Consider the following 9007-nt stretch of genomic DNA (forward strand, 5'->3'; position numbering starts at 1 on the left):
AGGAATTGTCTTAACTTGATAATTCACAACTTTGTTTCCTCATTGTAGTAGTAGTTATGTTAAAAATAAATACTAGGTAAATTGTCCTTAGAAATGTCTATTATATACTTCAATATCTCCTCTTCACAGAGGTGTCCTTTCTCTTTACTAAGGCCAAACCTATCTACTCATGTACATGATCACATCCTTCCTTGTTAGTCTTTAACAAATTGTCCATGAGTCAACTGCTCTCACTTTAATCTTTAATTTCTCCCTACCCACTTTTTCTTGCTATTTATAAAAAAACATTCCATTTTCTTATGCCTTAAAAATCATTTCTTGACACTATTAACCTCTTAAGCTTTCTTCCTGTTAAGATTAAAATCCACTGGAGACTACATATTAATATACAATTATTTATTAAATAGTGAAAGCATTTGGAAGTGATAAAAGACACATAATCACATGGCCACTTGTCTAGTTAACCTGAGCTCACTACTCACATCACGTCTTTGCTATGAAAGAGAAAGAGCTACTTGGTTCTGAGAGCTCTTGCTACTTCCTAGGAAAGAAAGTGAGGTGATTGTTCAATTCCTGACATATCCCAGATGATGCCACTTTTTCTGAGTATTCCTGGTTGGACAGACTTGACCTAAGTCTGAGTCAGATACCATTCTTGTGAATATGAGGAGTCATATGGGACAAGAGGCAAGGTAAATGTCAGAACTTGCTCTTAACTCAAACAAAGGGCAGTAAGTAAGACCAAAATTAATTTTCAAAACTATCCGTTTAAAAATGAAAGAGAGATTTAAACAATTGGAAAAACATTAATTGCTCATGATAAGGATGAGCTAACATAATAAAAATGACAATCCTACCAAAATTAATTTACTTATTTAGAGCCATACCTATCAAACTACCAAGAAACTTCTTTGCTGAATTAGAAAAAATTATAACAAAATTCATTTGGAAGAACAAAAGATCAATAATATCAAGGGAAATAATGAAAAAAAGTGAAGGATGGGAGTCCAGCAGTACCAGATCTTAAGCTGTACTATAAAGCAGTGGTCATCAAAACAATATGGTACTGGCTAAGAGACGGAAGGGAGGATGAGTGGATAGACTTGGGGTAAATGACCTCATCAAGAAAATGTATGTTAAACCCAAAGATCCCAGCTTTTGTGAGAAAAACCATTATTTGACCAAAAAAAGTGCTGGGAAAGTTGGAAAAGAACATGGGAGAGATCAGATTTAGATCAATATCTCACACCCTACACCAAGATAAATTCAGAATGGGTGAATGACAAATATATATAAGGAAATTATAAGTAAATTAGGTGAACATAGAATAGTATAACTGTCAGATTTATGGGAAAGGAAATATTTTAAGACCAAGCAAGAGATAGAGAATATTACAAAATATAAAATGAATAATTTGATTACATTAAATTAAAAAGTGTTTGTATAAACAAAACCAATGCAACCAAATTAGAAGGGAAGCAAAAAAATGGGAAAAAATCTTTATAACAAAAACCTCTGGCAAAGGTCTAATTACTCATATTTTTAAGGAGGTAAATCAATTTGATAAAAAAATCAAGCCATTCCCCAACTGATAAACAGGCAACGGACCTGAAGAGGCAATTTTCAGATAAAGAGATCAAAACTATCAATTGGCACATGAAAAAGTGTTCCAAATTTCTTATAATTAGAAAAATGAAAATTAAAACAACTCTGAGGTACCATAGAGTACCTAGCAGACTGGCTAATATGAAAGCAAAGGAAAGAAATAAATGTTGAAGGGGATGTGGCAAAATTGGAACATTAATGCATTGCTGGTGGAATAGGGAATTGAGCCAACCTTTCTGGAAGGCAATTTGGAACTGTGCTCACAGGGCTTTTAAAAGACTGCCAGCTCTTTAATCCAGCCATGCCACTGTTGGGTTTATACCCCAAAGAGATAATAAGAAAAAGACATGTACAAAAATATTTATAGCGGTACTCTTTGTGGTGGCAAAAAAATGGAAAAGGTGGGGATGCCCTTTGATTGGAGAATGGGTGAATAAATCATGGTATATGCTGGTGATGGAATACTATTGTGCTAAAAGGAATAATGAACTGGAGGAATTCTATGTAAACTGGAATGACCTCCAGGAATCTAAACAAAGAGAAAGGAGTAGAATGAGGAGAATCTTATATACAGAGACTGATATACTCTGGCACAATAGAATGTAATGGACTCCTCTACTAGCAGTCATGCAATGATCCAGGAAAATTCTGAGGGACTTATGAGAAAGAATGCTATCCACATCCAGAGAAAAAACTGTGGGAATAGAAACACAGAAGAAAAACAATTGCTTGATCGCATGGCTTGATGGGGATATGTGTAAGTTAAGCTTTTCAGGATTTGCAAGAAGTCATTGGGGATGTAGACTCTAAATGATCACACTAGTGCATATATTAATAATATGGAAATAGGTCTTGATCAATATCACATGTGAAATCCAGTGGAATTGCTCATTGACAATGGGAGGGGGTTGGAAGGAGGAGAGGGAAAGAACATGAATCATATAAACATGGAGAAATATTCATAATTAATTAATTAATTAACTTTAGAAAATGAAAGAGGGATACAGATTTATGTTAAATTCTCACAATCCTATATCTTTCCTCCCTTTCATATCCAAAATTCTATAAAAAGCTCTATATTTGTTGTTTCTACTTCCACAACCTTGCACTTACTTGAATCCCTTTCTGATCCCTTTCCAATCCTTTCTGACATGATTTCAGCACTCAACTAAAACTACTTTACTCAAGATTGATAATAAACTTATAGCTGCTAAATCAGATGGCCTTTTATCAGACCTCATCCTTCTTTACATGATTGTAACATTTTAATCTGTTGATAACCCTCTCCCCCTGAATATTGTCTCTTCCCTAGGTTTACCTGGTTCTTGTTTTGTTTCTATATCCCTGATTACTCCTTTTTGGCCTTCTTTCCTCCATCATCACTTATATCCAGCCGTTGTCCTCTAAAACTCTGTTCCAAACTCTATTCTTTTCTTTTTTGCCTAAACCTTCTGGCTTGATTATTTCATAATCTTTCACAAGTTCACCTTTCATCTCTAGGTAGATGACAGATCTCTATGGTTAACCTTCATCTCTTTCCTTAAGCTCATCCTTCCAAAATTCTCAGCTTCTTTGGAAGTACTACAATTCCTCATATCACCAGAGTTCACAACTTTCGACTAATTCTTAATGCCTTTCTCTTTTTGTAAAACAGAAGTACAATAATTGTTCATTTCTATCTATTCTTCTTCAATATCTTACTCCTATCTCCTACCAACTCTTATAGTTATAACTCTACTTCAAGCCTTCTTTTCTCCTTACCTATATTATACCAATAGCCTCTTAACTGGGCACTCACCAATTCATTATCCACAAAGCTGCCAAAGTAATATTTCTAAAACATATGTGCAATCATGTCACTTCACTGCTCAAATTCCTCTAGTAGCTCCTTGTTGTCTCTAGGACAACTACCTCCATATGGCATATAAACTTTTCCACAGTAGGACTACAGACTTTTTTTACCCTTATTGCATACCATGCATTCTCTGTTTCAATCAAACTGACCTTATTATTTCCTGAACTAAACATTTCATCACCAAATCCTATGCCTTTTTATAAGCTATCTTCCATAATAGAATGCAGTCTTCCCAAACCCTGCCCCCCCATCCTCTCTTTTTTTTTTCTAGAATTCCTAGTTTCCTTCAAGGTCTAGTTCATATGTCACTTACTATAAGAATCCTACTTGTTAATGCTTCTTCTTTCTTTCATAGATTAGTCTTATTGATCAATAAACAAACATTTATTAAGTCTCTAAAATGTGCAAGATACAGGGCTAAGGGCTAGGGATGAAAAAAAGTATGCAAAAGACAATCCTTACTCTCAAAAAGTTTACAATCTAATGAGGGAGGGGGGAAATATGTGAATAAAAAGATAAAACAAGCTGCATACAAGAAAGGTTGTTATTTGATCGTGTCCAACTCTTGTGTGGCCCCATTTGGGGTTTTCTTGGCAAAGACACTAGAGTGGTTTGCCATTTTCTTCTCTCTCTAATTTTACAGATGAGGAAACTGAGGCAAATAGTTAAGTGATATGCCGAGGGTCACAGATCTAGTTAAATGTCTGACACATGATTCAAACTCAGGAAGATGAGGTTTCCTGACTTCAACCCTAGCACAGTATCCACTGTGCCACCTAGCTACTCAGACAGGATAAGAAGGAAATAATTAACAGAGGGAAGGCACTAGAATTAAAAAGGGTTGGAAAATGCTTCTAGTAAAAAATAGGGTTTCAGTTGGAACTTAAAAGAAGCCAGGGTGATCAATAGATAGAGTTGAAGAGGGAAAACTGTTTACAGGTAATATCCTCCAAGCATAATGAAGATAAGGACAAGGAGTGTATTTTGTTTATCTTTTATCCACAGTGACTGGTAAAGTGACTGGCCCATAGCTTGGACTTAATTGATACTTTGAAGATTGGATTAGACTTCTGGCATCTCTTTATCTATACAAGTTAGAAGCATAATAGAGTCTTAAAATTGTATTCTTAATTTCAGGTAGTAAAAGCCCAAGGACTAATATTACAGGAAGGATATGCATTACTCTTATCTGTTAGGATCTAAGAATTCCAACTGACCCCATCTCCCAAATATTCCAAAGCCAATAGTCATGATAGTATGAGAAAATGCAAGAACTTAGTGCTGAACAAGAAGTGGAAAGTTTAAAAAAATTGAGATCAAGAGAATTGATACAGTAATGATGAAGTGTATCAAGAGAATTGATACAGTAATGATGAAAGGCATTTGAATGAGAACATATTCCAATAATCATCCCATAATATTTAGAAAATTGCCAAGAAAATTAATGGGATTTTTAAGGATTATGGATCTATGCATCAGGGAATATGTGTTTGTGTATGGACCTTACTATGACCAATGATTGAAGAAAGAGAATGGTACCGAATATAGCTACTCTAATTGCACAGAGAAGTAAGAAGAGAATGATGCTTCCCTTCTCTTCCATTCAGCCAAAATCCCTTCTTGCCACCCCAGTCGTTAATCCATGCAGAAAGATTTCTTGCACAAGATAACATAGTCTAATCCTAGACCCCAGTTCAAAGACTAAAATAAGATGATGATGACTCTTTCTCAAATGAAGGATACAAACCCCCAAAGTGTGGAGGTGAAAATAGAGATTATTGGGCAAATAGATCATGGAATATATTCATTCAACATTTCTAAAAGTTCAGAGAACATTGATGAAAGTTGTGTCATAGAGCTAGGAAAAATTTTGACTTGAGAGGGTTCTCATTTTGCCTGAAGTGATTCTCTAATTCTGCATTTACACCTTTCCACTAGTTTGTCAAACAAAAGATTCCATTGTCCCACCTTTCATCTCAGAGCCCTGAGTTAATTGACAGAGAGGTTGAATCTTTTCTTTTTCTTTGATTGCCAGCAAAATACTATGTGATATCTTCTTAATTGACAGCCCAATGTTTATTAGGCTACCTTTTCAGGACAGGTACCTTTTATTTAAAATGCCATTGATAGATTTAATTTTGCTGAATGTTCTCAAAAAAACAATCCCATTGGCGCAATAAAATATATTAAGTTTGATGTGTTTGGCTGAAAAAACTTTCATTTGGCCAAGGCTACATAGGCTGAAGTCTCCAAGTGTAAATTATAATGTTATTTGAGACGAAGTATAGAGTCATTTGTGGTGCTCAGGCACGACACATGATGTAATCTTACACTTTATCTGCAGGTGTGATATTGGATTCTGCTGGGACAGGCACCTGGTATCAATGTTCAGTTTGGCATTGTTTCAACAAAGCCTACCATGGTTGGAGCAGACTAAAATAAAATAGAATAAAATAGCATCCAGGGACAATTGTTGTTGGGTTTTTTTTTGGAAGAAGAAGAATGATGTGCAATGACCACTGATGGCTACTATGGCACCTCATAGTTTTCACTGTTACTAAACAACATGGACATATTTTATTTTTATAGGAGTCCTGTCAGTGCTAGGGGAATAATGAATACAAGTCTATTGTTTGTCATAATGTATTACTTTCTATGAATAAAGATGATATTTTTGGTAGTGGGTTGCATTTGGTCTTTTGGGCTGAAGTTGTCAAGAACATCCGTTTACAAGATGGCTCCCTGGCTGGCATCATATATATAGTCTTCAACCTGGAATAGTTGAAAGCTTAAAGTCCTATGAAGAAAAAGTTAATGCCCAAGCACTATGGACCTACTAACTTTAGAAAGAAGAACCATTTTCTTGGTTTTCCCTAATCTACATCTAGCATTAAAAGTTTCCCTTGATAATGGGAACAATATTTCTTAAATAAACATACCACCTAATGTATATATATATATATATATATATGTGTGTGTGTGTGTGTGTGTGTGTGTGTGTGTGTGTGTGTGTGTGTGTGTGTAGTTTTAGGATGTATCAAATGAGAAAATATCTATTCTCTTCATTTGTACTCTAACAACATATTAACACAAATTAGCATCTGTATTTAAATAATTCCCTTTAATCTTTAAAAAAGTTTTTTTTGGAGAGGTGCCTCCTTTACAGAAGCTATGGTCACTGACACTGGGGATCCCCCCACTCCAGGCTCTACAGCATTGCCCCAGATAGTGTCCTCCTCCTCTTTCCATTCTGCAGACAGGGAACATTTGTGATGGTCCAAGAGAATTTCAAGATGGCTTGTAATGTGTATGTCTAGAGATTATGATTTTCAAACAGGCTGATATTTTCTCTGAAAGAATGCAAATGTTCATAACATCTTGATAACTTGATTACACCAACAATGAGGTTTCTTCAGGTTGTTAGTTTTAACTATAGAAGTTGATGGAGTTGGAATATAAAATGCTGATTTAGTTTTGGTGAAGGAAGACACCACAAAGTCCAGCAAATTATCACCCATATAATGAATTTTATCTGACTTGCTAAAATATATTTCCTTATCTCCCTTGGATTTCATGGTAACAGAACAGGGAGTATTCATTTAATCTTACTGTATCTGCAAATAATCATTACTCATGTATACACCACAGAACTGTTTGTGACCTTCATAAAAATTCTGACTTTATTCTTTTGAAAGATTTTAATGATATCTCTCTAAGATTGAATACAAAATGAATTTATAGCTTTGAAAAACTACATATTGATAAGAAAGCCCATAAAAGGCTTAATAGTCAATTGCCTGTTATTGGGTCTTGTCCTACAATGCATTTTGCTATGACTTATGTACCTCCTTGATGCTTTTTATTTATGTTTTTTTTCTGTGTACTCCTCAGACTGATTGCAGAATTTCTCTTCCTGGGATCATTGGAAAGAATCACAGCAAAGAACATAACTCTCCTACAAGAACAAGAAGAACAATATCAAACTAGGGCAACTGGTCTGAAACATAAGATTGTTCAACTCAAGCAAGAATTACAGGAAATCAATGAGGAGAAAAAGAGAGAGAGAGAGAGAGAGAGAGAGAGAGAGAAAACAACATGGGTTACTCAGGTACCAAAGAACCTTTTGGAGTTTCTTTATTCTCAAAGTGACAAAGCTGAGGTAGGTATAGGAGTCAAACCATGCAGAGAGTATGGTATCATTTCCTTTAAAGTTTTACCTTAATGAAAGTCTTCCAATAAAAAGTGAGTCTTGTTCAAAAACTACAGAAAAAACCTATTAGAAAAGACAAGAGAAATGGGTTTTAGACGTTATTGAGTGTGGCCTACATCTTATTAGTAATCCTCATAAAGAAGATGAATAAGAAGATGAAGGTAGACCAGGTGAAGAAAAATAGTATTTAATGAAAACAGTGTAATAGAAGGTTATTATTATACTGAAAGAGATAAGGATTCTCAGTTTGAATTTTTTTTTTAAGAAATCAGAATATAGACCTTCTGGAATACAGACCTGTCATTTTGTTCCAACTCTTTGGACCTCTTGTGAAAGTAAAGAGTGAAACTGATATTAATAAATCAGTTATTAATATTAATCTATCCCCCTGGGGCAGGATTGAAGCATTTGCAAAGTTTCTATGGAACTTCAGGGATATAAGTATTCTTCAGAACAAAGGGCTTCACCTTACAATGGTATATTTTGGTGAAGAAAAACACTCTAAACACAAGATCATTTTAGAATCAGTTTTTCATAAAACCTATTCTCATAATTACACATTGGTTTCATTGAATAAACAATTTAATCATGACTGAGGTCTGGAAGAGAGTGGCCAGAGCCTGGAACAAGGGCAAGGTCTTGATGTTTTTCTGTGATACTGAGACATACATACATACACCTCTTACTTATGACACTTACATGGTAACTTATTGTTATTTGGAACCCAGTTCCTGGTCTTTTCTACCTCTGGCATGAGAAGCCCAATGCTAATGAGCTGACTTCAGAGGAACATTCAGTTGAAAGCCATGAATAAGACGTAATACTAACACCTTGGAATGCTCCATAAACAAGAATATAAGATAAATAGTAAATTTGTTGGATTAATTACATCACTATTTTAATGCATTTTATTTTATTTTATTTTAAACCCTTATCTTCTATCTTAGAATCAACATTTAGTATTGGTTCTAAGGCAGAAGACTGGTAAGGGCTAGGCAATGGGTATTAAGTGACTTGGCCAGTTTAATCCACTGAGCCACCTAGCTGCCCCCTTTTAAGTATTTAATATACACAACAACCATAACTATTCACTTGCCTTCATTAGCTTATAAATGCAGTGATCTCTCAAAGAATTGTTTTATCTTTCAGATCCTTTTGTGTCCAACATAAGTCATTTATTTGAACTGAGAAGAAAAAGCAAGTATTTTATTGTAATCCTCAATTTATGAGAGCACAGCAGCAAATAAGAACTGCCCAATTTGTCCAATGAGAGTCAATCACAATTTCGTTACTGTACTTTTTGGACATGACTTTATTATGTCTTTCCATTTGATCAG

At 34.8% G+C, this 9007-nt stretch overlaps 1 pseudogene; it reads left to right on the forward strand.

Annotated features, from left to right (window-relative positions):
- Positions 1-8426, forward strand: part of LOC123241282 — a 72494-nt pseudogene extending 64068 nt beyond the window's left edge.
- Positions 8427-9007: the final 581 nt, after the last annotated feature.

Source organism: Gracilinanus agilis, chromosome 3 (assembly GCF_016433145.1).
Source record: "Gracilinanus agilis isolate LMUSP501 chromosome 3, AgileGrace, whole genome shotgun sequence".
Classification (NCBI taxonomy): domain Eukaryota; kingdom Metazoa; phylum Chordata; class Mammalia; order Didelphimorphia; family Didelphidae; genus Gracilinanus; species Gracilinanus agilis.